Source organism: Oryctolagus cuniculus, chromosome Y, assembly GCF_051225735.1.
Source record: "Oryctolagus cuniculus isolate XC-2025 breed Fujian yellow rabbit chromosome Y, ASM5122573v1, whole genome shotgun sequence".
NCBI lineage: Eukaryota > Metazoa > Chordata > Mammalia > Lagomorpha > Leporidae > Oryctolagus > Oryctolagus cuniculus.
In genome coordinates this window covers 33,205,633-33,233,221 of record NC_142889.1, presented here as the reverse complement: position 1 = coordinate 33,233,221, position 27,589 = coordinate 33,205,633, and positions in this window count along the sequence as shown.

Here is a 27,589-nt window from a genome sequence, read left to right as displayed (position 1 = left end):
GCTGGAGCCACAGAGGAGAACGCAAACCTGCAGTCAGAACCTCTGTGTTGGCCCAGCTGTGGACAGATGGAGATGAGAACCCCATAGCATGGGGGATGGGGCTCAGGGCCCTCAAGGAGAGTGGTGGGATCCCTGCTGGCTTCCCTTTATCTGCTGCTTGGACAGCAAATGGGGATGGTTGTGCAGGGCAGTAGTGAGTCCAGCACCGCACCCTTCCTGCTTGTAGCACTAGTACCTGGTCCAAGTTCAGGATCAGGTTGAGCCTCTGGGAGCAGATGGTCAGTGGGTAAGCAGGCAGGGCACAGCACTCTACAGCAGAAAACTGAGCAGCTTTATCTCTTCCCGCTGTTCCCTTTGCATAGAGCACAGATTTTTCTTCACTTTATTGCTTATTTGCCCTCATCTTATTGCTTTGTCTGTGCTGTAGGAAGAACTACAAAGTTGCTTTCTATAATGTATATGATATATGTTCCTGATGTGTTTGAAGGATTTCAAAGATTTAGAAAGAAGCATTAGAAATTTAATAACTTGTTATTGACATAATTATAGAACAATCATGATAAGCTAGTTAAATATACATATATATACATATATTATTTGTTTTTGTTTTTGATTTTTCTTTTTACATTTTATTTGTATTTCCAAAAGGATGAAAAAATGACATTGTTATAATTTTTTAATAGCGTTAGTCCACTCTTTCATAAAATGTCTAATTATAAGTGGATCAGATGCAAGTATTTGCGAATATTAGAAGGTCTATGAACCCATAAGTAAAAATCAACAACTGAAATCATTACAGCTTAACTGTGAATGTTCTCATATAATAATGACTTCAGGAAAACTCTTTCTTTAAAAGATTTATTTATTTGTTTGTTTATTTATTGAAGAGTCATTCATTGACTTGAAGAGCAGAATGAGAGAGAGAGAGAGAGAGAGAGGGAGGGAGAGAGAGATTGATTTTCCACCTGCTGGTTCAGTCCCCAAATGGCCCCAATGAGTGCAGATGGTACTTGGGCCATCATCTGCTGCTTTTCCCAGGCCATTAGCAGGGATCTGGATTAGAAGTGAAGCAGCTGGGGCTGGCACTGTGGCACAGCAGGCAAAGCCCCTGCTTGTGGTACCGGCATCCCATTTGGGTGCTGGTTAGAGTCCTGGCTTCCCCACTTCTGATCCAGCCTTCTGCTATAGCCTGGGAAAGCAGTGGAAGATACCAAAGTGCTTGGGCCCCTGCACCCATTTAGGAGACCTGGAAGAAGCTCCTGGCTACTGGCTTCAGATTCTGTGCACCTCTAGCCATTGCAGCCATATGGGGAGTGAACCAGCAAATGGAATACCTCTCTCTTTCTCTCTCTCTCTGCTTCTGCCTCTCTATAACTCTGCCTTTCAAATAAATAAATAAATATTAAAAAATAAAAAAGAAGTGGAGCAGCCAAGACACTCATATGAGGTGTCTTTGTATGCTATGTCACGATGCTGATCCCCCAGGGAAACTTGTAAAAATGTCCCTTTAGCAGGAAGTCTAATTCATTTTAGAACTTTTAAAATAAAATGCAGAGGGCCGACACTGCAGCTCAATAGGCTAATCCTCCACCTAGCGGAGCCGGCACACCGGGTTCTAGTCCTGGTCGGGGCACTGGATTCTGTCCCAGTTGCTCCTCTTTCAGTCCAGCTCTCTGCTATGGCACGGGAGTGCAGTGGAGGATGGCCCAGGTACTTGAGTCCCTGCACCCCATGCGAGACCAGGAGAAGCACCTGGCTCCTGCCTTCGGATCAGTGCAGTGCACCGGCCGCAGCGCACCAGCTGCGGTGGCCATTGGAGGGTGAACCAACGGCAAAGGAAGACCTTTCTCTCTGTCTTTCTCTCACTGTCCACTCTGCCTGTAAAAAAAAAATGCAGAGGCTGGCATTGTGGCATATGCCTTTTGTTTAAGATTTATTTATTTGAAAGGCAGTTACAGAGAGAGGGAGAGATGGAGGGAGAGATTTTCCATCCACTGGCTCACTCTCCAATTGGCCACAATGGCCCACTGGGCCAGGCCAAAGCCAGGAGCCAGGAGCTTCTTCTGGATCTCCCACATGGGTGCAGGGGCCCAAGGACTTGCACTGTCTTCTGCTTTCTAAAGCAGATTAGCAAGGAGAGGGATTGTAAGTGGAGCAGCTGGGACTCAAACTGCTGCCCATATGGGATGCCAGCGCTGCAGGCAATGTCTTTAAGACTATGCCACAGCACCAGCCTCAATAAATAAGTCTTAAATAAAATAAAATATAACACAAATACATTACTTAGTAGAAAATGCTTTTTCAAGTTGCCTATCTTACAAATAAAGCATTCAATGTCTAAGTCATATGGACTGAATAAAGGCCCAAGTTGGTTTTTGTTTGTTTTTCACAGGCAGAGTGGACAGAGAGAGAGAGAGAGACAGAGGGAAAGGTCTTTCTTTTCCATTTGTTCACTCCCCAAATGGCTGCTATGGCTGGCTGCACCAATCTGAAGCCAGGAGCCAGGTGCTTCTCCTGGTCTCCCATGCGGGTGCAGGGCCCAAGCACTTGGGCCATCCTCCACTGCACTCCTGGGTGACAGCAGAGAGCTGGACTGGAAGAGGAGCAACCGGGACAGAATCTGGCTCCCCAATCAGGACTAGAACCCGGGGTGCTGGCGCCACAGGTGGAGGATTAGCCGAGTGAGCCATGGCACCAGTCAAGGCCCAAGTTTTGCTGAAAAAGAGTTTACTTGTGTAGCCAGCATAGGAGGTAAGGTTACTGCTCCAAACCACATCTCTCCCAGTAGCTCAGGGAAGGACTTACCATAGATACAGAGACAAAAGCTGGGGGACATTCATTCAAGAGAGGACTTGGGCTTTGGGGAGTGGTCTTGGTGCTTCTCTCATTGTGCATTTGCAGATTGCCATTGGGTCTGCTCTTGTGATCATCAACATCACAAAACTTACCACTGTGAGACTTAGGAGCATCTATCCTGAGGAGTTACTTTTTGAAAGAGACAGTAACTTTCCTCTAAGAAAGAAATTTGCCTGTGTTTAATGATTGTAACAGTGTTGAGGAAACTGGTTTCCTTTTGCAGGCAGGACAAGGGAAGGGGACTCAATGGAGGAACTAGACCTCTTGTGTTTAGGAGGACCCTGTGAGAATACTACTTCAAGAAGTATTATTGGGCCAGCACTATAGCGCAGTGGGTTAATCCTCCACCTGCAGTGACGGCATCCCATATGGGTGCCAGTTTTAGTCCTGGCTGCTCCTCTTTCCATCCAGCTCTCTGGTATGGCCTGGGAAAGCAGTAGAAGATGGTCCAAGTGCTTGGACCCCTGCACCCACATGGGAGATCCAGAAGAAGCTCCTGGCTCCTAGCTTTGGATCAGTGCAGCTCCAGCTATTGTGGCCACCTGGGGAGTGAACCAGCAGATGGAAGACCTCTCTCTCTGTCTCTACCTCCCTCTGTAACTTTGTCTTTTAAATAAATAAATCTTTAGGCCGGCCCCACAGCTCACTAGGCTAATCCTCTGCCTGTGGCACCAGCACTCCGGGTTCTAGTCCCAGCTGGGGCACCAGATTCTGTCTCAGTTGCTTCTCTTCCAGTCCAGCTCTCTGCTGTGGCCTGGGAGGGCAGTGGAGGATGGCCCAGGTGCTTGGGCCCTGCATCTGCATGGGAGACTAGTGGGAAGTACCTGGCTCCTGGCTTTGGATTGGCGCAGCACACCGGCCGTAGCGTCCATTTGGGGGGTGAACCAATGGAGGGAAGACCTTTCTCACTGTCTCTCTCTCTCACTGTCTAACTCTGCCTGTCAAAAAAAAAATTTTTAAATAAATATTTAAAAAAAGTATTATTTATTTGTTAATTCATTGAGTACATCTCTCCTTAGTGTTTTCCCTGTGCCAGACCTTTTGAGGCATGTAGAGGTGAATCAGAGAGAAGCCTTTTATCATCAACCTGCAAGAGACCTCTATACAAGTAGATAAATAAAGAGGAAATGGGTTTCTGGCAACAAGCACTACAGCTTCTTGTGAATGTCTTGGAGATTTATTAATCCCCCAACCTTTCAGTCAACTCTGGTTTTTGAATCTTATTTTACAGTAGAATTGCACAGGGAGATATTTGAAAAGATTCATCAGAAAGTTGGAGATAAAATTGCTTTATGCACAGTTTTTACTGAAAAGTATAAATAACAGTGGAAATGATTTTTACTGGCAAGTTTATTTATGATAAAAAATAAGACCTACATATGTATCAGACATAAATTTTCATGTTAATCAAAAAAAACCCTTTAATTTCTTTTGCAAAGATTTATTTATTTATTTATTTATTTATTTATTTATTTATTTATTTATTGGAAATAAAGAATTTCAAAGAGAGGAGACCCAGGTAGAGAGGTCTTCCATCTATTGGTTTACTTCCCAAAAGGCCACAATGGCCAGGGCTGGGCCAGGATGAAGCCAGGAACTAGGCACTTCATCCAGGTCTCCCATATCATTGGAGTGAGCCATCTTTTTCTGCTTCCCACAGCATATCAGTAGAAAGCTGGGTTGGAAGTGGAGCAGCTGGAACACAAACTGTTGCCCATATGGAATGAGAATATCATAGGTGGTAGCTTAACCCACTATGTCACAACTGTGCCAGCCCCAAATCTTTAATTTCTATCTTAGAAACAATTATTTTATACTTAATTTTTCTTTTTTAAAAAGATTTATTTTATTTTATTTGAAAGACAGAATTACAGAGAGAGGTAGAGACACAGAGAGGTCTTCCATCTGCTGGTTCACTCCCCAAATGGCTGCAATGGCAGGACCTGATCCAATCCAAAGCCAGGAGCCAGGAGCTTCTTCCAGGTCTCCCACATGGGTGCAGGGGCCCAAGAATTTGGGTTATCCTCTGTTGCTTTCCCAGGTATATTAGCAGAGAGTTGGATCAGAAATGGAACAGCTGGGACTCAAACCGGTGCCCATATGGGATGCCAGTACTGCAGCCTGAGGCTTTAACTATGCACCACAGCATTGTCCCCTATACTTAGTTTTCTTTTCTTGAAGATTTATTTGTTTATTTTAAAGTCAGAGTTACACAGAGAGGAGAGGCAGAGAGAGAGAGAGTGGTCTTCTGATGGTTCACTCTCCAGTTGGCCACAACAGCTAGAGCTGTGCTGATCCAAAGCCAGGAGCCAGGAGCTTCTTCCAGATCTCCCATGTGGGTACAGGGGCCCAAGGACCTGGGCCATCTTCTACTGCTTTTCCCAGGCCATAGCAGAGAGCCGGATCAGAAGAGGAGCATCTGGGTCTCGAACCAGCACCTATATGGGATGCTGGCACCACTGGCGACAGCTTTACCCACTATGCCACAGTGCCGGCCCTTATACTTAGTTTTTCTGACAACTCACTGTTCATGAATTCAATGAACCTCCTCTGGGATTGGTGTCACACTACCTCAGTGATATGGAAAAATCTTGGAGGGCCTTTTCATTTATGCCAGTGATTGGGGAGCACTGCTGGCACTAGATGGTCATTATCAGTGCCCAGGACACTCCTGCACTTCATGAGTTCTCTACTGCTGCTGTCACCAGTTACTGCAAACTGAATGCCTTGAAGAAATACATTGATTTCCTTGTGGTTAGGTAGGAGTCCAATAAAGACCTCATGTGTTTAGTATCTAGGCAAGGGTATGGCTGCATTTCCTTCCAGAGATTTTACAGAATTTATTCCCTTTACCAGCCTCACAGGAGTGGGGAAACTTTTTTTTTTGCCATGGGTCATTTGGATATGTATAATTCATAAACCATGAATAATTAGCAATGTAAAAATTAATCTGCTGTAGATTTATTGACTTTCAAGTCCCTCCTGTGGTTGCCTTGGCAGGGCCACACCAAATGATTAGATGGGCTATATGTGGTCTGAGGGCTTCCCATTCCCCAATCCTGCTTTGGAAGATGCCCACCTTCCTTGGCTAGAGGACTCTCCCACCATTTTAAAGGCAGAAAAAATATCTCTTTTAAAATCTTGTTTAATTACCATTTTACAATCACATTTAAATGAGAACTGGTATACATATAATTAATCACACATTTCCCTTGCCTTTTAACATTCACCCAATCTAAACACTCTCCTCTGTGGTGGCTCTGGTATATTCTCTCTCTCTCTCTTTTTTCTTAAGATTTATTTATTTATTTGAAAGTCAGAGTTACGTAGAGAGAGGAGAGGCAGAGAGAGAGAGTGAGAGGTTTTCCATCTGCTGATTCATTCCCCAATTTGCCACAATGGCCACAGCTGTGCCAATCTGAAGCCAGGAGCCAGGAGTTTCTTCCGGGTCCCACACGTGGGTGTAGGGGCCATCTTCTACTGCTTTCCCAAGTCATAGCAGGAAGCAGGATTGGAAGTAGAGCAGCCGGGTCTTGAATTGGTGCCCATATGGGATGTCGGCACTTCAGGCCAGGGCGTTCACGTGCTACGCCACAGCGCTGGCCCTGAAAAAAATATATCTCATTTTCCTTCTGTAGTCAGGTCACATTCTGAGCACAATTGGGAAAGATTTTTTACTTTAACAGACTTCTGTAATTTAAATTGCCCCACCTATAGTCTCCAGGTTAATTTCCCTTTTCAGGGAATTAGACACAATCACACTTGCAATCCATTTTGCCATATAGGGTAACACGTTCACAGGTTTAGAGGATTAAGACATGTTCAAGGGAAAGGCTGCCTGTTAATATGCCAGGAAGAACTCTCACATTTTTAAAGATTTATTTTAATTATTTGAATGACAGTTACAGAGAGGTACAGCCAGAGAGGGAGGGAGGTCTTCCATTTGCTAGCTCACTCCCCAAATGACTGCAAGGGCCAGATCTGAGCTTATCTGAAGCCAGGAACTTCCGCCAAGTGTCTGACACAGGTGCAAGGGCCCAATGACTTGGTCTATCTTTTGCCTTCCCAGGCCATAGCAGAGAGCTGGATCAGAAGTGGAGTAGCTGGGGTGGGGTGGGGGAGGCGCTGTGACATAGCAGGTAAAATGGCCACCTGAAGTGCTAGCATCCCCTATAGGTGCTGGTTCGAGTCCCGGCTGTTCCAACTCCAATCCAGCTCTCTGCTATAGCCTGGGAAAGCAGTAGAATATGACCCAAGCCCTTGGGCCCCTGTACCTGCATGGGAGACCTGGAAGAAGCTCCTGGCTCCTGGCTTTGGATCAGCACAGCTCCAGCCATTGTGGCCATCTGGGAAGTGAACCAATGGATGGAAGATCAATCTCTCTCTCTCTCTCTCTCTCTCTCTCTATCTGTCTCTTTTGACAGGCAGAGTGGACAGTGAGAGAGAGACAGTGAGAAAGGTCTTCCTTTACCATTGGTTCACCCTCCAATGGCCTCTGCGGCTGGCGCACTGCAGGCTGGCACACCACGCTTATCTGAAGCCAGGAGCCAGGTGCTTCTGGTCTCCCATGCAGGTGCAGGGCCCAAGCACTTGGGCCATCCTCCACTGCATTCCTGGGCCAGAGCAGAGGGCTGGACTGGAAGAGGGGGAACTGGGACAGAATCCAGGGCCCCGACTGGGACTAGAACCCGGTGTGCTGGCACCATAGGTGGAGGATTAGCCTATTCAGCCATGGCGCTGGCTCTCGCTCTCGCTCTCTCTCTTTCTCTCTCTCTCTCTCTCTCCTCTTTCTTTCTTTTGTAACACTGACTTTCAAGTAAATAAATATTTTTTTAAAGATTCGTTTTATTTATTTGAAAGATAGAGTTACAGAGAAAGGTAGAGGCAGAGAAAGAGGTCTTCCATCTGCTGGTTCACTCCCCAGTTGGCCACAATGGCCAGAAATGTGCCGATCTGAAGCCAGGAGCCAGGAGCTTCTTCCAGGTCTCCCACACGGGTTCAGGGACCCAAGGACCTGAGCTGTCTTCTACTGCTTTCCCAGGCCATAGCAAAGAGCTGGATGTGAAGAGGAGTAGCTGGGTCTTGAACCAGTGCCCATATGAGATGCCAGTACTTCAGGCCAGCCTTTAACCTGCTGTGCCACCAGGCCAGCCCCAATAAATAAATCTTTAAAAAAAAGTGGAGTAGCAGGGACTCAAACCAGTGCCCATATGGGATGCCAGTGCCACAGGCTGGGGCCTTAACCTGCTGTAGCACAGCTCCAGCTCCTTTCACTTTTTTTTAATGGCCTTACTGCTGAGGAACAATTCAATGGGAAGGCAGAATATGGGGCCTCGCAACCAAATTGAGTTTTAAATTTGCATTCCAAATGACTTTTATAACACTCAATATTTCCTCCTATCTTCAACTATTTTATACTTTGTGTCTGAAAGAGGTTAAAGTGGCGACATTAAATGATGAATCATCATGACACTCTGCTACTGTCACAGCCTGTGATCCTTGATGTCCACTTGGTGTCATGTTCCATGGATTCCTCTCACCTGTCCTTGAAATGTATGTACAGGACAGACTAGAAATAAAGACAGAAAAGGGAAGAGGGCTAAATCTGAGGCAGTTGTCCTTCATTACCTAATTCCAGTGTAATGTATTTGTATTCAATCCAAGATTTAAAAAAAAAAAAAAAGAATTGTCTAGGGGCTGGCACTGTGGTGTAGTGGGTAAAACCGCCGCCTGCAGTGCTGGCATCCTATATGGGCGCCAGTTCAAGACCCAGCTGTTCCACTTCTGATCCCGCTCTCTGCTATGGCCTAGGAAAGCAGTAGAAGATGGCCCAAATCCTTGGGCCCCTGCACCCATGTGGGAGACCCAGAAGAGTCTCCTGGCTCCTGGCTTCAGATCGGTTCAGCTCCGGCTATTGCGGCCAATTGGGGAGTGAACCAACGGATGGAAGACCTCTCTCTCTCTCTCTCTCTCTCTCTCTCTCTCTCTCTCTGCCTCTCCTCTCTCTGTGTAACTCTGAATTTCAAATAAATAAATAAATCTTTGCAAAAAACCCCAAATTGTCTAAATTTCAAGTGCATCTCTAAATGGTTACCATCTCTGTTCTTTCTGATGCCATATCAAAAAGAAATAATTGTTACATGCTTCAAGATGATGCTTAGAGGAGAATATTCTAGGTTCTTGTCGAACATGAAGTCTGAAACAGAAACTTATTGGTCATACAGATGTTAGTATGGCTATGTATTTTCTGTGGTTCACATCAGAATTTTCCTGTGTTTTCCCTTAATTACCTTCTGTTGGGCTCATCAAATTTTGAGTTTCAAAAATTTTGTTTACTTCAGAAACAGAGACTCAGAGAGTTCCCATCCACTTGTTTACTCCTCAAATATCTACAGTGGCTGGCCAAATTAAAACCAAGTGCTGGAGGGGTCCGGCTTTGTGGCATAGTGGATAGGGCTGCTGCCAGTAGTGCTGGCATCCCAGTGCCAGTCCTGGCTGCTCCACTTCCCATCCAGCTCTCTGCTATGACATGGGGAAGCAGTAGAAGATGGCCCAAGTCCTTGGGCCCCTGCACCCATGTGGGAGACCCGGCAGAAGCTCCTGGCTCCTGGCTTTGGATCAGCACAGCTCCAGCCATTATGGCCAACTGGAGAGTGAACCAGTTGATGGAAGACCTCTCTCTCTGTCTCTGCCTCTGCCTCTCTGTAACTCTGCCTTTCAAATAAATAAATAAGTCTTTAAAAAAAAGTGCTGGGAATTCAATACAGATCCTTCTCCTGGGTATATGGAACTCAATTACTTACTGTCACCACTGCCTACCAGGGCTCACCCCTCCTGGAATCTGGAGTTGGAAGGCAAAGCTGGATGTCAAACCCAGGTACTCCAATGTGGTGCACAGACATCTTAACTATCACCTTAACCATTAGGGTGAATGGCTGTGCCCATAAACTATCTTAAATATTTTATTGTGGTACATATATAGACTATTTATAGACTGAATTATTTTCTCCCCAAAATCCATTTGTAGAAACTCTAATCCCCAAATGACTGTATTTGGAGATAGGGTCACCAAATGGGCAATTAAGGCTAACTGTAGACCTTTGTGTGAGTCCTAATGCAATTCAACTGGTGACTTCATAAGAGATATACCAGGAATGAGATGATGCAGAAAAAAGACCAAGAGATTACATGGTGAGAATTTGGCTATCTTCATACCAAATAGAAAGGCCTAAATAAAAACCAAGCCGCCAGGCATCTTTCTCTTTGACACTTAATTTTGAATTTTAATTCTCCAAAACTTTGAGAAAGTTAATTTCTGTTGCTCAAGGCACCCAATCTATGTATGGAACCATATTATGGCTGCTCTAGCAAATACACTGCTTTGGGCCTGGCATTGTGGCATAGCAGGTCCCTGCACTACCAGCATTCCATATAGGCACCATTTTTAGTCCCAGCTGCTCCATTTCTGATCCAGTTCCTTGCTTATGTGCCTGGGAGGGCAGTAGAAGAAGGCTCAAGTGCATGAGCCCCTGCACCCATGTGGAAGACCTGGATGAAGTTTCTGGCTCCTGGCTTCAGCTTTTTGAGGAGTGAATCAGCAGATAGAAAATCTTACTCTCTCTGCCTCTCCCTCTCTCTACCTTGCAAATAAAATAAAATAAAACTTAAAAAAAAATACACTGGTTGTTGCATTTTCTCTGAATGACATGATAATTTTATTCATTAATTTGTTGATAATTGCTCTACTGATTTAAAATATGCATAATTTATCATAATATTCTTGGAGTTATACTGTGCTACTTCACATACAATATAGTAATTATTCAATAGAATAGTTCTTTTGACATCTACATATTGTACTATTTCATTATAAACATACCTATGTTTTTTTTTAACTTTTATTTAATGAATATAAATTTCCAAAGTACGAATAATGGATTACTATGGCTTCCCCCCATAACGTCCCTCCCACCAACAACCCTCCCCTTTCCCACTCCCTCTCCCCTTCCATTCACATCAAGATTCATTTTCGATTTTCTTAATATACAGAAGATCAGCTTAGTATACATTAAGTAAGGATTTCAACAGTTTGCTCCCACACAGAAACATAAAGTGAAAAATAATAGATGATTTTTTTAAATGATGATGAAATCAGATCAGACCTATTGTCATGTTTAATCCCAGTGAGAGTCAAGTTGGGAATTGATAATTTCTTTTTTTTTTTTTTTTGTCACAGAAGATCAGTTTAGTATGCATTAAGTAAAGATTTCAACAGTTTGCACCCCCATAGAAACACAAAGTGAAATATATTGTTTGAGTACTCGTTATAGCATTAAATCTCAATGCACAGCACATTAAGGACAGAGATCCTACATGAGGAGTAAGTGCACAGTGACTCCTGTTGTTGACTTTACCAATTGACACTCCTGTCTATGGCATCAGTAATCTCCCTATGCTCCAGTCATGAGTTTCCAAGGCTATGGAAGCCCTCTGAGTTCTCCGACTCTTATCTTGTTTAGACAAGGTCATAGTCAAAGTGGAGGTTCTCTCCTCCCTTCAGAGAAAGGTACCTCCTTCTTTGATGACCTGTTCTTTCCACTGCGATCTCACTCGCAGAGATCTTTTGCCAAAGTGTCTTGGCTTTTCATGCCTGAAATACTCTCATGAGCTTTTCAGCCAGATCCAAATGCCTTTAGGGCTGATTCTGAGGCCAGAGTGCTATTTAGGACATCTGCCATTCTATGAGTCTGCTGAGTATCTCACTTCCCATGTTGGATCACTCTCCCCTTTATTCTATCAGTTAGTATTAGCAGGTACTAGACTTGTTTATGTGCTCCCTTTGACTCTTAGTCCTTTCATTATGATCAATTGTGAACTGAAATTGATCACTTGGACTAGTGAGATGGCATTGGTACATGCCACCTTGATGGGATTGAATTGCAATCCCCTGGTATGTTTCTAACTCTACCATTTGGGGCAAGTCAGCTTGAGCATGTCCCAAATTATACATCTCTTCCCTCTCTTATTCCCACTCTTATGTTTAACAGGGATCACATTTCAGTTAAATTTCAACACTTAAGAATAACTGTGTATTAATTACAGAATTAAACCAGTCATATTAAGTAGAACAGACAAAAAACTACTAAGAGGGATAATGTATTAAGTTGTTCATTAACAGTCAGGGCTATGCTGATCAAGTCACCGTTTCCCATAGTGTCCATTTCACTTCAGGAGGTTTCCTTTTTGGTGTTCAGTCAGTTGTCATCGATCAGGGACAACATATGGTATTTGTCCCTTTGGGACTGGCTTATTTCACTCAGCATGATGTGTTCCAGATTCCTCCATTTTGTTGCAAATGTCTGGATTTCGTTGTTTCTTACCGCAGTATAGAATTCTAAAGAGTACATATCCCATAATTTCTTTATCCAATTTACCGTTGATGGGCATTTAGGTTGGTTCCAGGTCTTAGCTATTGTGAATTGAGCTGCAATAAACATTAGGGTGCAGACCGCTTTTTTGTTTGCCAATTTAAATTCCTTTGGGTAAATTCCAAGGAGTGGGATGGCTGGGTCGAATGGTAGGGTTATCTTCAGGTTTCTGAGCAATCTCCAGACTGACTTCCATAGTGGCTTGACCAGTTTGCATTCCCACCAATTGTGGGTTAGTGTCCCTTTTTCCCCACATCCTCGCCAGCATCTGTTGTTGGTAGATTTCTGTATGTGAGCCATTCTAACCGGGGTGAGGTGAAACCTCATTGTGCTTTTAATTTGCATTTCCCTAATTGCTAGTGACCTTGAACATTTTTTCATGTGCCTGTTGGCCATTTGGATTTCCTCTTTTGAAAAATGTGTATTGAAGTCCTTGGCCCATCTCTTAAGTGGGTTGTTGGTTTTGTTTTTGTGGAGTTTCTTGATCTCTTTGTAGATTCTGGTTATTAACCCTTTATCTGTTGCATAGTTTGCAAATATTTTTTCCCATTCTGTCGGTTGTCTCTTCACTCTCCTGACTGTTTCTTTTGCAGTACAGAAACTTCTCAATCTGATGCAATCCCAATAGTTGATTTTGGCTTTGACTGCCTGTGCCTCCCGGGTCTTTTCCAGAAATTCTTTGCCTGTGCCAATATCTTGAAGGGTTTCCCCAATGTTCTATAGTAACTTGATGGTGTCAAGTCATAGATTTAGGTCTTTAATCCATGTTGAGTGGATTTTTGTGTAAGGTGTAAGGTAGGGGTCTTGCTTCATGATTCTGCACATGGAAATCCAATTTTCCCAGCACCATTTATTGAATAGACTGTCCTGCTCCAGGAATTAGTTTTAGATCCTTGATCAAATATAAGTTGGCTGTAGATGTTTGGGTTGATTTCTGGTGCTTCAATTCTGTTCCATTGTTCTATCCATCTGTTTCTGTACCAGTACCATGCTGTTTTGATTACAACTGCCCTGTAGTATGTCCTGAAATCTGGTATTGTGATGCCTCTGGCTTTGTTTTGGTTGTACAAGATTGCTTTAGTTATTCGAGGTCTCTTGTGCCTCCATATGAATTTCAGCACCATTCTTTCCAGATCTGAGAAGAAGGTCTTTGGTATCTTGATTGGGATTGCATTGAATCTATAAATTGCTTTTGGGAGAATGGACATTTTGATGATATTGATTCTTCCAATCAATGAGCATGGAAGATTTTTCAATTTCTTGGTATCCTCTTCTATTTCTTTCTTTAAGGTTTTGTAATTCTCATCGTAGAGATCTTTACCTTCCTTGGTTAAGTTTATTCCAAGGTATTTGATTGTTTATGTAGCTATTGTGAATGGGGTTGATCTTAGAAGTTCTTCCTCAGCCATGGCATTGTCTGTGTATACAAAGGCTGTTGATTTTTGTGCATTGATTTTATACCCTGCTACTTTGCCAAAATCTTCTATGAGTTCCAATAGTCTCTTAGTAGTGTTCTTTGGGTCCCCTAAATAAAGAATCATGTCATCTGCAAAGAGGGATAGTTTGAGTTCTTCCTTCCCAATTTGTATCCCTTTAATGTCTTTTTCTTGCCTAATAGTTCTGGCTAGAACCTCCAGAACTATATTGAATAGCAGTGGTGAGAGTGGACATCCCTGTCTGGTACCAGATCTCAGTGGAAATGCTTCCAACTTTTCCCCATTCAATAGGATGTTGGCTGTGGGTTTTTCATAGATTGCTTTGATTGTATTGAGGAATGTTCCTTCCATACCCAGTTTGCTTAGAGTTTTCATCATGAACGGGTGTTGTATTTTATCAAATGCTTTCTCGGCATCTATTGAGATAATCATATGGTTTTTCTTCTGCAGTCTGTTAATGTGGTGTATCACATTGATTGTCTTGTGCACATTAAATCATCCCTGCATACCAGGGATAAATCCCACTTGGTCTGGGTGGATGATCTTTCTGATGTGTTGTTGCATTCTATTGGCAAGAATTTTATTGAGGATTTTTGCATCTATGTTCATCAGGGATATTGGTCTGTAATTCTCTTTCAATGCTGCATCTTTTCCCTGCTTAGGAATTAAGGTGATGCTGGCTTCATAGAAAGAATTTGGGAGGATTCCCTCTTCTTCGATTGTTCTGAATAGTTTGAGAAGAAATGGAGTTAGTTCTTCTTTAAATGTCTGGTAGAATTCAGCAGTGAATCCATCTGGTCCTGGGCTTTTCTTTGTTGGGAGGGCCTTTATTACTGTTTCAATTTCTGTCTCAGTTATGGGTCTGTTTAGGTTTTCGATGTCTTCTTGGTTCAATTTAGGTAGGTTGCATGTGTCCAGGAATCTATCCATTTCTGATAGGTTTCCCTGTTTGCTGGCATACAAGTCCTTGTAGTAATTTCTGATGATTCTTTTTATTTCTGTGGTTTCTGTTGTTACGTTTCCTTTTTCATCTCTGATTTTATTGATTTGGGTCTTTTCTCTTCTCTTTTTGGTTAGTTGGGCCAATGGGGTGTCAATTTTGTTTATTTTTTCAAAAAACCAGCTCTTCGTTTGGCTGATTTTTTGTAATTTTTTTTATTCAATCCTGTTGATTTCTTCTCTGATTTTAATTATTTCTCTTCTCCTACTAGATTTGGGTCTGGTTTGCTGTAGGTTTTCTAGATCCTTGAGGTGAATTGAAAGCTCATCTATTTGGTGCCTTTCCAATTTCTTGATGTAGGCACCTATTGATATAAACTTTCCTCTTAACACTGCTTTTGCTGCGTCTTATAAGTTTTGGTATGTTGTGATGTTATCCTCATTTACTTCCAGAAAGTTTTTGATTTCTCTTTTGATTTCTTCTATGACCCATTGTTCATTCAGGAGCATGTTGTTCAATCTCCATGTGTTTGCATATGCTTTAGGGATTCCTGAGTTGCTAATTTCCAACTTCATTCCTTTATGGTCTGAGAAGCTGCATGGTATGATTCTAATTCTTTTGAATTTGCTGAGACTTGCTTTATGGCCTAGTATGTGTTCAATCCTAAAGAAGGTTCCATGTACTGCTGAGAAGAATGTAAAATCTTTAGCTGTAGGATTGAAAGTTCTGTATATATCTGTTAGATCCATTTGTGCTATAGTGTCGTTTAAATCTACTGTATCCTTGTTGATCTTCTATCCTATTGATCTGTCTATTTCTGAGAGTGGAGTATTGAAGTCCCCCAGTACTATTGTATTGGGGTGTAAGTCTCCCTTTAAGTCCATTAATAAATCTTTTAGATAAACTGGTGTACTGTAGTTAGGTGCATATACATTGATAATTGTTATATCTTCCTGTTGAATTGATCCCTTAATCATTATATAGTGCCCCTCTTTGTCTCTCTTAACAGTTTTTGTGGTAAAGTTTATGTTGTCCGATATTAAGATGGCTACGCCCGCTCTTTTTTCATTTCTGTTGGCATGGTATATCTTTTTCCAGCCTTTCAATTTCAGTCTGAACATACCTATGTTTACATATTAAGTCAATGTATGTGTGCCTTAATGTGATACATATTGCTTCAAGTAATCATCTATGCTTTAAATTAAGAGTTTAAAAAGGTATATAGTCTCTTATCTTTAAACACATACATGTTTACATTTTTTTTTCCTGATACTTTCCTGTACAGTCATTTCTTTTAACCTGGAAAACTTCCTTTAGCATTCTATAGTGTAGTTCTACTGATAATCAATTTAGAGTTTTTTCATTAGAAAGTGTCTTATTCACCTCATATTTCAATGTTTATTTAAAAATCACAGTCACACACACAGAGAGACAGATTTTTATTCACTGGCTCAGTGGCCTACATTCCAGCTGGGCAAAGCAAGGCTGAAGCTCGGAGGCTGGAAATCAATCCATGTCTCCCAAGAGTGTGGCAGGGGCTCAAGTATTTGGGATATCACATGCTGCCTCCCTAGGTGCACACTACTCAGAAACTTTATTAAAATCAGAGGTAGGGATTGAACACAGGCAGTCAAATACAACATGTGGGCATCCCAAGCAACAGCTTAGTGCATTGCACTATGATATCCACTCCTGTTCACCTCACATTTTAAAACAGTATCTAGAAATACTGAATCAGGGATAGGAGGAGATGTTATTTCAATACTTTGAAGGTGTCATCTCATCATTTTTGGAGAGAACTCAGCTATCATTTAAGTCTAGTTGTGCCTAGTATGTCACAAGCTAAAATTTCTCTCACTGCTTTCAAGACCTTTTCTTTGTATTTGGGTTTCTTCAGTTTGTGGTTTGCCTAGAATCATTTTCTATCTTTTCTGAATAAGGAGTTGTTGGACATTTTGATGAGATAAATTGATGTCTTTGGGGGCTGGTGCTGTAGCATATAAGGTTATTTCTCCACCTGCAGTGCCAGCATCCCATATGGGCACTGGTTCTAGTCCTGGCTGCTCATCTTCCAATCCAGTTCTCTTCTATGGCCTGGGAAAGTAGAAGATGGCCCAAGCTGGGCCCCTGAATCTGCATGGGAGACCCAGAAAAAGCTCCTGGCTCCTGGCTTCAAATCAGCTCAGCTTCAGCCTTTGTGGCCATTTGGAGAATGAACCAGTGGATGGAAGACTTTTCTCTCTTTCTCTCCCTCTCACTGTTTATAACTCTACTTCTCAAATAAATAAAATGTTTTAAAAAATTGATGTCTTTTACAAAGCTTGGGAAGTTTTATCCATGTCTAAAAATACATTTTGTGATTTATTCTTTCTATTTTCCTCCCAAAGTCCAGTGGTATGTATGAGAATATTTCAAAAAAGATTGTGGAAAGTTGAAATAAAAAATGAGGTTGTTTTGCTGTAAGAATTTTTTTTTGAAATCCATACATACAAGGAGTTTTTGAGAAGTTCATTGATGAGAACAATGTTGTGGCAAAGCAGGTAAAGCCACTGCTAGGGACACTGGCATTCCATGTCAGAGTGTCATTTGGGTACCAGCTTCTCTGCTTCTGATCTAGTTCTCTGGTGGTATACCTTGGAAGACAGCAGATGGCCTTGCCACCCATGTGAGGGACCCAGGTAATGTTCCTGGCTCCCTGGTTCAGCCTGGACAAAGTAACAGCCTTTGCAAACATTTGAGATGTGAACCAGCAGATGAAAGATCTTTTGCTGAGTGTCTACCTGTCAAATAACTAAACAATTTTAAAAGTTAAAAAGCGTCCATATGTGTTGCCATTGATTTCTCAACAATGTTGCAGTGGATTCATTTCTGAGAGGAGCAGCATGGTGGGGGCAAGAGGCGTGGAGTCACCACACAGACCCCGGGAGTCAGCTGAAAGCAGGCTTGAGGCGAGCAGCCCGCAAACTCATTTATTTCAGTTGGTACAACATCTTATATAGCCAAGACCAGCCATTCTGGTCAAGTGGTGGTCTATGCCCCAACCAATCACAGCCTGTTGCCAGGCAGTTTCCAAAGCCATCCAATTACAGCCTGTTGCCAGGCAGTTTCAAATCCATCCAATCACAGCCTGTTGCCAGGCAGTTTCCAAAGCCATCCAATCACAGCCTGTTGCCAGGCAGGCTCCATTGCCAGGTGGGTTTCAAAGCCATTCCTGAGTAACGGATGCTCACTTGCCAGTGGCCATCTTAGCATGGCCTTCTCATTCCACCACACATATGGATTTTTTAGATTTATTTTACTTATTGGAAAGGAAGAATTATAGAGAGAGAGGGAGAAACAGAGAGAGAAATAGTCCATCTGCTCTTTCATTCCCCAAATGGCTGCAACAGCTGGGGTTGGGCCAGACCAAAGGCAGGAGCTAGGAGCTTCTTCCCAGTCTTCCATGTGGGTGCAGGGGCCCAAGAACTTGGACTATCCTCTGTGGCCCTCCCAGGCACATTAACATGGAGCTGGATTAGAAGTGGAGCAACCAGGACTTGAACTGGTACCCATATGGGATTTCAATGCCACAGGCCAGGGCTTTAACCCACTTACCACAATGCTGGACCAGGGTCCATGTGGATTTAAAAATGTTTTTAGTCAGGTGAAATTATCTTTAATTTCACTTTCTGAAAAGTTTTTAAAGTAACATTTGTTAATTTTTTTTTTTGACAGGTAGAGTGGACAGTTGAGAGAGAGACAGAGAGAAAGGTCTTCCTTTTGCCGTTGGTTCACCCTCCAATGGCCGCCACTGCAGCCGGCGCACCGCGCTGATCCGATGGCAGGAGCCAGGTGCTTCTCCTGGTCTCCCATGGGGTGCAGGGCTCAAGCACCTGGGCCATCCTCCACTGCACTCCCTGGCCATAGCAGAGAGCTGGCCTGGAAGAGGGGCAACCGGGACAGAATCCGGTGCCCCAACCGGGACTAGAACCCGGTGTGCCGGTGCCGCAAGGTGGAGGATTAGCCTATTGAGCCACGGCGCCGGCTCAACATTTGTTAATTTTTTTTAAGATTTATTTATTCAAGAGGCAAAATTACAGACATAAAGAGGAAGCGATAGAGATGTCTTCCATCTGCCTTTTCACTCTCCAAATGGCCACAACAAGCCAGAGCTAGGCTGATCCAAAGTTGGAAGCCAAGAGCTTCTTCTAGGTCTGCTATGTGGGTGCAGGAACCCAAGTACTTGGGCCACCTTCCACTGCTTTCTCAGGCCATTAGCAGAAAGCTGGCTTGGAAGTGGAACAGCCAGGACTTGAAACAGTGCCCACATGGGCTGCTCCTGCTGCTGGCAGAAGCTTAACCTATTATGCAATAGTGCCACCTCCATTTGTTAAATTTGTCTTTAAATTATTTCATAGTTTCCCAACCAATTTCCTTCTCTCTTTCATTAAGTTTAGGCAATATCAATCTATTTTTTTCTCATTTTATTTTGTCTCATAAAAATACCACTCAATTACAGTCTGGAGGCTGAGAAGTCCAATGTCAAGAGGCCATATGCCTGCATCCTATCATGGCAGAGGTCATTACATGGTGAGAGAGCAAGCGATGGAACTCATAGCCTGAAATTCTTTTAAAATTTGGGTTAACTTACTCTTAAGGACAGAAACCTTGAGAATTAGGTTTCCAACAAATTCTTTTGGGAGGACATAATAAGGTCAGATTGTATTTCAAATTCTGTGGATTTTTTCAATTTCCAATATTGTGGGCATTTTTTCTATTCCAATCTGTTATTTAGCCCATATGTAGATTTCTATTGTAGTTGTTCTATTTTATAGCTATAGAAATAAATTTATGGTTTTTTTAAACTTTCATTATTTATTGTTCTTTATATTTATCTTGTCATTTAAATACTAAAAGGTATTTAGTTTAGCTGTCTTTTATGCTACTTACAACATCTCAATACATTTCTTTCTAGGGATTTTTTTCCCTTGAGTATGAATTAATTTTTCTTTCTTACATGTACTGATTCTGAATTTTATCCTGACTATTATAATGAAATGTAGAAATTGTGGACACTATTAAATTCTTAGGTGAATGATTTCTGTCTCATAAGGCAGTTACTTGGTTCAATTGAAATACCAAACTTTTAATTTTTACAGTGATTAGTAACTATTTCTTTTTTTTTAATTTCTTTATTTGAGAGGTAGTTACAGACAGTGAGAGGGAGTGACAGAGGGAAAGGTCTTCATTCCATTGGTTCACTCCCCAAATGGCCACAACAACTGGACATGCACCAGTCTGAAGCCAGGAGCCAGGCGCCTCTTCCTGGTTTCCAATGTGGGTGCAGGGGCCCAAGGACTTGGGCTATCATCCAGTGATTTCCCAGGCCACAGCAAAGAGCTGGACTGGAAGAGGAGCAACCAGTACTAGAACTGGTGCCCATATGAAATGCAGGCAGAAGATTAACCTATTGCACCACGGCACCGGCCCCAGTAACTATTTCTTTCACCTTCCAATAGTCCAATGCTTTTTATTGGTTCCTCTGAAATTTCCCATATGATTGCAGCATAGGTGTCAGTAATTTTGATCCATTTTGCATGCAATTTTAGGAGCTTTCTCTTCTACAGTACTTAAATTTCTGTTCCCAGTATTTTTTATTGTCGTCTCAGCCCTGGATTTTTCCCTGTTACATCCTGAGTCAATGAAAAGGCAACTTTTACTTCCTTGATCTGTACATGTGCAGGAGTGTGTCTTCTGGTAATATCTCCCAAATGTGTGAGTTTCCCCTTTATATGTCCCCTCAGTCCAGTTCCTGCCTTTTAGTTTGATTCCTCCTCTCTTCCCCAGGTAGTTGTGCTACAAATTTCTTCTAATTTCAGTTTCTTTTTCTGTTAAGGGTTAATCTGGCTAAATATGTTGTTATCACTATGATACTCTAGTTATTTATATTTAAAAACATGTCCTGTACATTTAATATTCTTCATTATTCATAGTTTCATTTTTTCTGTCCCAGGAGTCACTGCTTCAGGTGTATTTTTTACTGTGCAAGTGAAATATTTCTTGCATAGGGATGATTTTACAAAGCAGAAATAGGGAAATAGTCCTATGTGCCAGATTTAGCTCACTTCCTATTTTGGTGTGGCCTTTGAGTTCATTTGTTGTAACTTTTTCAAGGTTGCTCAGAAATCTTCATACTTACAATTTCTGTTTATTACCAAAAAAAGGACCCACTGCAATGAGCCAAGGGATGAGCTTCCAGTTGTGGAACCTTATTGTCATTGCCTGCTACTCCCAACAACAGTGGGTGATAATACCCATGGGATATTGACAACCAATCTTATATGAGCCTATGTTCAGAGTCCATATTGAGGTTTCATAACAGAGATGTTTGTACATCCATATGGCTTTTGTTAGTCACCAACACATCCAGAGATAGAACTGATACCACATGGCCCAAAACCTGTCACCAGAATTACATTGTAGAAGCAAAGCGTCCATGTGGCCAAAAACCTGAAGGTCAATTAAGTCATCCTCCAGGTGACACATTCTAAATGTTGGAAGAAAACCTACCAGGAGCAGAGCCAAGGGCCAATCCTTTTTTTTTTTTTTTTTACAGGCAGAGTGGACAGTGAGAGAGAGACAGAGAGAAAGGTCTTCCTTTGCTGTTGATTCACTCTCCAATGGCCACTGCACCATGCTGATCTGATGGCAGGAGCCAGGTGCTTCTCCTGGTCTCCCATGGGGTGCAGGGCCCAAGCACTTGGGCCATCCTCCACTGCACTCCCTGGCCATAGCAGAGAGCTGGCCTGGAAGAGGTGCAACTGGGACAGAATCTGGCACCCCAATCGGAACTAGAACCTGGTGTGCCGGCACCGCAAGGCGGAGGATTAGCCTATTGAGCCGCGGTGCCGGCCCCAATCCTTGCTTTGAGAAACATATCCTTTCTTATATAGCTTGTGATCTGTAGCTTAAGCTTTCTGTTTCAGTGAGCTTATGATTTTCAGTAGGCTTGTGTGGTTTATCCTGTTCCAGGCTGGAAGACTGCCTGCCTAGCCTATTCAGGAGGCCAAGAGGACATAGCACACCATGCCCCATGGGAAAAACCCTGGGTGAGGGCTTAGCACACTGCGACCCACATATGGCATGACTGCTGGCAGGCAGCAGGGGCCCCAGGTACATATCTCCCACCCCCACTTCCTGCTGGGGCCTTCTAATTGTCAGCTAAATGATCAGCTCTGAGATGTGGCCCAGACCCATAAGGCCACCTGGAAGACTACATAGGCTACATAACCTTCAAGCTGATTGGAGTAGTATAGTGGCACCAGTATCGGCTTTATCCTATAGAATTAGTGTTGCTACCCTGAGCTAGATACTCCCCTTTGCCTGCCATATAAAAGCTTGTGCCTAACTGCTAATAAACAGACATGTTCACCAAAACTGTCTCTGGTGCTTCTTGTCAAGGAACACCATCGCCCCACCATCCTGACAGCGTGGGCCCCACAGGACAAACCCACAAATTTGGAAAATGTTGTTTTTACTTTGCATATTTTCGGACCCCCACCTCCAGGGAAGTCTGATACTGCCCCAATCACACAATATCCAGTGTTTTCATCTGAGATCTCATTAAAGTTGCCCTTTTCCCTGATATAATTTTGTATCCTCAGTGAGATGAGAATAAATGAAATAGTCTGATTTTCACCCTTTTTTACCTTGAATTAATTTCTACCTTAAACTTTTTCAGAATCTGGAAACTCTCATAACATGAAAAATGTCTCTGGGTTGAGTTCCCACAGTTGCCAATCTGTTGGATTTTCTCTTCTTTAGGTCTCTTTCAGGGAAAGTTTGGAAGTACAGAATCAATTTAAGAAACCACTAGTGCCACAAAGGTGACAGTTTATGGTAGTTTTTATAACAGTAATTACAATAGTACTGACACAGATTGGTCCAATATGGGGTATGTTTAGCAATTAGAGCTAAAGTATGATCATAGTTAACTATTGAATCATAAAACAAGACACAAAAGTTTGAATCTAAGAAACATATTAGTTGAAACAATACACTGTATAATTTTAATTTGTATTTCCTTTTCTATTTATTTATTTTTTTTATTTGACAGGTAGAGTTATAGACAGTGAGAGAGAGAGAGAGAGAAAGGTCTTCCTTCCATTGGTTCACCCCCTAAATTGCTGCTTTGGCCGGGGTTGCACCAATCCAAAGCCAGGAGCCAGGTGGTTCTTCCTGGTCTCCCATGCAGGTGCAGTAACCCAAGCACTTGGGCCATCCTTCACTGCCCTCTCAGGCCACAGCAGAGAGCTGTACTGGAAGAGGAGCTGGGCTGGAAAAGGAGCAACCAGGACTAGAACCTGGTGCCTTACAGGATGCCAGCACTGCAGGCAGAGGATTAACCAAGTGAGCCATGGCACCAGCCCCTGTATTTCCTTTCTTACAGCAATTTATATTTTAAAGATTGGTTTTTGCAAAACAGGAAGTAAGCTGTAATCCTTTGTTCAGTTTTCCATTCAGATGCCATTTCCTTCCTTTTCGTATCAATGTCTGATTTTATTATCAGGAACCTAAATAATCTGTGGTGTAACTTGTCATTTTTTTTTTACCTTGTTTCCTATTTCTTTAATTTTGTTATAAGAAATTTTGATACTAATAAGTCAGGCAGTTCACATATTTCTCAAATTTTTGTATACTTTCTGTGAACTGTGGAATCACCTTTAGCTTTATTCCATGTATGTATTCATGAAAATTTATTGAAAAGTCCACAGGCCCAATCCATAGACTTGCAGTGATATCCCAGGAGGCAATTTGCTTCAACTGGTGCTCTTTTGCTGATTTCTCAGGATATCAGGGCAGTTAACTAGATTATGGTTTGATATGCAGTGACTCTTACTCTCTTCAGGGCTTCCACATTCAAGATGTATATCAAATCTCATTTTGAGTTCAGGCTGATAGAATAGCCTCTCCTAGAACATTGCTGATCATTGTGACTAAAGAGGGCAAGGAACCAAAAGTGTGCTGTTCTCAGAAGTGAAACACGTCCCTTTCACTGTATTTGCTTGACCAGAGTCATTTTTCTGCCCTTCTCTGACTTTTTCCAGAGTGAGAGTGGGAGTATGTGATCCTCTCACAGGAAACAACACTGAAAATGAGTGGGTAGTGGTCCCCACACATGGGTATTTCTCTCCTCTAACATGTATCTTAACCACATTTCATACTCAATAACACAGCCCTAAAGTGCCATCTATTTATCACTATGCACTCAAATTTAGAATCTGAGTGATGCCAGGAAATTATGTTATGTCCAGATGTGCCTTTTCTTGATCCATAGACCTGCGAGTTAAGCAGAAAGTTATCTGTTTCTCTGGCCCAATGTGCAGGCATAGAGCACAAACAGCATAGTCACTGTAAGCATTCAATTTTTAGAATTTTTATTGAAAAGAAAAAGAGGGGCCAGCACTGTGGCATAGCAGGTAAAGCCAATGCCTGCAGTGCCAGCATCCCTTGTGGGCACTGGTTCAAGTCCTGGCTGCTCCACTTCCAATCCAGCTCTCTGCTATGGCCTGGGAAAGCAATAGAAGATGGCACAAATCCTTGGTCTCCTGCACCCACGTGGGAAGACCCAGAGGAAGCTCCTGGCTCCTGGCTTCAGATTGGTGTAGCTCCAGCCATTGCAGCCAATTGGGGAGTGAACCGGTGGATTGAAGACCTCTCTCTCTCTCTCTCTCTCTCTGCTTCTCCTCTCTCTCTGTAACTCTGGCTTTCAAATAAATAAATAAATATTTAAAAATGTATTTATTGATTTTTCTTAGAGAAATAAGAAGACAAAGAAAGTTCCCATCAACTGCTTCACTCCCCAAATGCCTAAAGTGACTAGGGCTGGGGCTAGGCACGTAAAAACCTGGAGTCACAAAGTTGATCCAGGTCCCCATGTGACTGACCATCACTTGAATCATACACTTCCAGCACTAGAAGGAAGCTAGAGTCAGGGACCAGATGTGAGAATCAAACTTAGGCACTGTAATGTAGGACATGGGCATCCTAGTTGCTTTGCTAATTTCCCACTCTGATATGATGATTTTATATTACTTTTATATTCTAATTTATTGAATCATCCTGATAGTAGTTTTCAGGAGATCATCTGGGTCTTGCAGGTGTATATTGTATGCAAATCATAATAATTTTCAATTATTTTTCTCTTATTGACTAATATCTCATATAAAATGTTAAAGGATTGTGATGATGGAGCAGTCTTATCTTCCAGTACTTCCCTGTTAACTCTGATGCTTCCTTTGAGCTGAAATGTATATAGCTTATAAAGCTAAAAAGAATTTACCAGGGGAAGGCACTGTGGAGAAGTAGGTTGAGCTACTACTTGGGATTCACATACCTATCATCATAGTGCCTGGCCTGAGTCCCAGCCTCTGTGCTTCTGATCCATATCTCTTCTAATGCATCCTGGGAGACATCAGATGATGGCATAAGTGCTCTGGGCTTTGGTCTTGCCCAGGTCTGGCTGTTGCAGCCATTTGAACCAGTGGTTGGAAGATTCTCTCTCTCTCTCTCTCTCTCTCTCTCTCTCTCTCTCTCTCTCTCTCTCTCTCCCTCTCTCTCTCTCTCTCTCTCTCTCTCTGGCTCAGAAGAAAATAAAATAAATAAATAAACATTTTTAAAAGAATAATGTGTCATATCTCTCTAATTGAGGATTTGTTTTATAAATGGATATGGTATTTAGCCTTTTTGGGGGGGGCAGGCAGAGTGGACAGTGAGAGAGAGAGACAGAGAGAAAGGTCTTCCTTTGCCATTGGTTCACCCTCCAATGGCCGCCGTGGCTGGCACACTGCAGCCAGCACACCATGCTGATCTGAAGGCAGGAGCCAGGTGCTTCTCCTGGTCTCCCATGGAGTGCAGGGCCCAAGCACTTGGGCCATCCTCCACTGCACTCCCTGGCCACAGCAGAGAGCTGGCCTGGAAGAGGGGCAACCGGGACAAAATCTGGCACCCCGACTAGGACTAGAACCCGGTGTGCCGGCGCCGCAAGGCGGAGGATTAGCCTAGTGAGCCACGGCGCCGGCAATGGATATGGTATTAACAACATTTAGTTGCTGTGTTTTTTAAAAATCATGATCTAGTACCGCTCTGTTTCTTCTTATCTGGATAGATCATCCTTAGTGCCTGTGGTATCCTATTAGGAATCCCATCAATGATGGGATAAGCTATTCCCAACTCTTCATTAATCAATTCATTTGTTGATGCCTCAAATTGAGCAGCTTCTTGGACAGGAGGCACACCATGAACTACAGCAGCACCTAGTTGAAGGCACTGGGTGGCTACCCCACCCTTTCACTCCCAACTGCCAAGGGCCACAACTTTGTCACATGCAGGCACCTACAGATGCCCACAGCACTGAGGCTAGCCTTCCAACCACTTCCCAGTGTGCCCCTGGCCAGCCGCATGGTGGCCCCACTAGCCTGTCACTGTGATCTCTTAACACAGTCAGAATTCCATTGTTCCTTTCTTGTGGGAAAGGTTAGTTCTAGGTATATAAGAAAAACTTTTATAGTATATTTGCAATTACAACATTAACACAGATGGAATATATTTCCATTGTGTTTTTCTTACTGTCAGCATACAGAGCACAAAATAGGCTTCATCTTACATTAGAGACACGTAAAACACACTGAGAGAATGGATTCCCTATTTACCTGTTTTGTGACCCAGAGCTGAAATGCTGAAGACAAATGCTCTGTAAAAGATATTGGTGTCATAAGACCAGACTGTTATGTCCACCCAATGTGAGTAACACCATCTGGACAATTCTCAGAGGACCCTGTATGTGATGCTGGAGATCTACAGCAGCCTGCCGTGCTGGGGTGAGTGACACTCCCCAGTCACACCCAAATCTACCTATTTCATCTCATTTGATAAGCAAGTAGCTACCTTATAAGGTGTAATTCTGTTTAGGTATAGGATTTGAGTCCATGAAGGATGTGAGTATCCACAGTCTCCAGCAAAGGATTTAAACTGGCCCTTCTATTGCACAACTCCTGAACCCAAGCCATTGTCTTTCAAAGAACTTGACTTAATGATGACAAATTCCTTCTTCCTTCCTTCCCCTCTTCCCCTCTCTCTCTCACCCCTCCCCCTTTTCTTGCTTTCTTTGAAAGGAACAGTTAGAGAGCTCTCCCATCTGCTGGTTCACTCTCCAAATGACCACAACAGCTGGGTGTGGGCCAGACTGAATCCAGGCACCTGGGACTCCATCTGGGTCTCCCTGACATGGGTAGCAGGGTCCCAAATATTGGAGCCAACTTCTGTTTTCCCAGGTGCATTAGCAGAGAGCTGGATTGGAAGTGGATCAGCCAGGACCCGCTGCACACAGAGATTTAACCTGCTGGGCCACAATGCCAGCATGAAGTACAACTAGACTAGATTGTGTTTGAAGAACTGCCTGCTGCAGTTGTTTCTCCTCAACCCTTTCCTAATTATAATCAGTGAGATCTCCAGGGCACCCCCACCCCCAAATGACCATATAAATACTCTCAGCTTTTCCAAACCTCCAGACCGAGTGCAGGTGGGGAGTGTTTTTGTGTTTGCCCACATATATAAATACCCTCTTTTCAGTTGAGTTTCTGAAGAGGATAAATGTTTCCCCTCCTCCCTCGGTGCACTTGTCTGTCTCCCAGCACTCCCCACAGTGCGGCAGAAATTGTAATATTCAAAGAGACCAGAACTGCCTGGCTCTAGACTGCTACACATGAAACAGGAGACTAGGAATACAGCGTGGGACTGAAAGAGCCCTTAGGGGGGATGAAGTGGAGTAGAGAGCTGGAATTCCAACCAGGGAAGAGACGCAATTCAGGGGTAGGCTAGGAAGAGAAAGAGGGGTGAGGAGTAAGTTGTTAAAGTATTTGCAAAGTCAAAAACCCAAGGGGCTTAGCAAG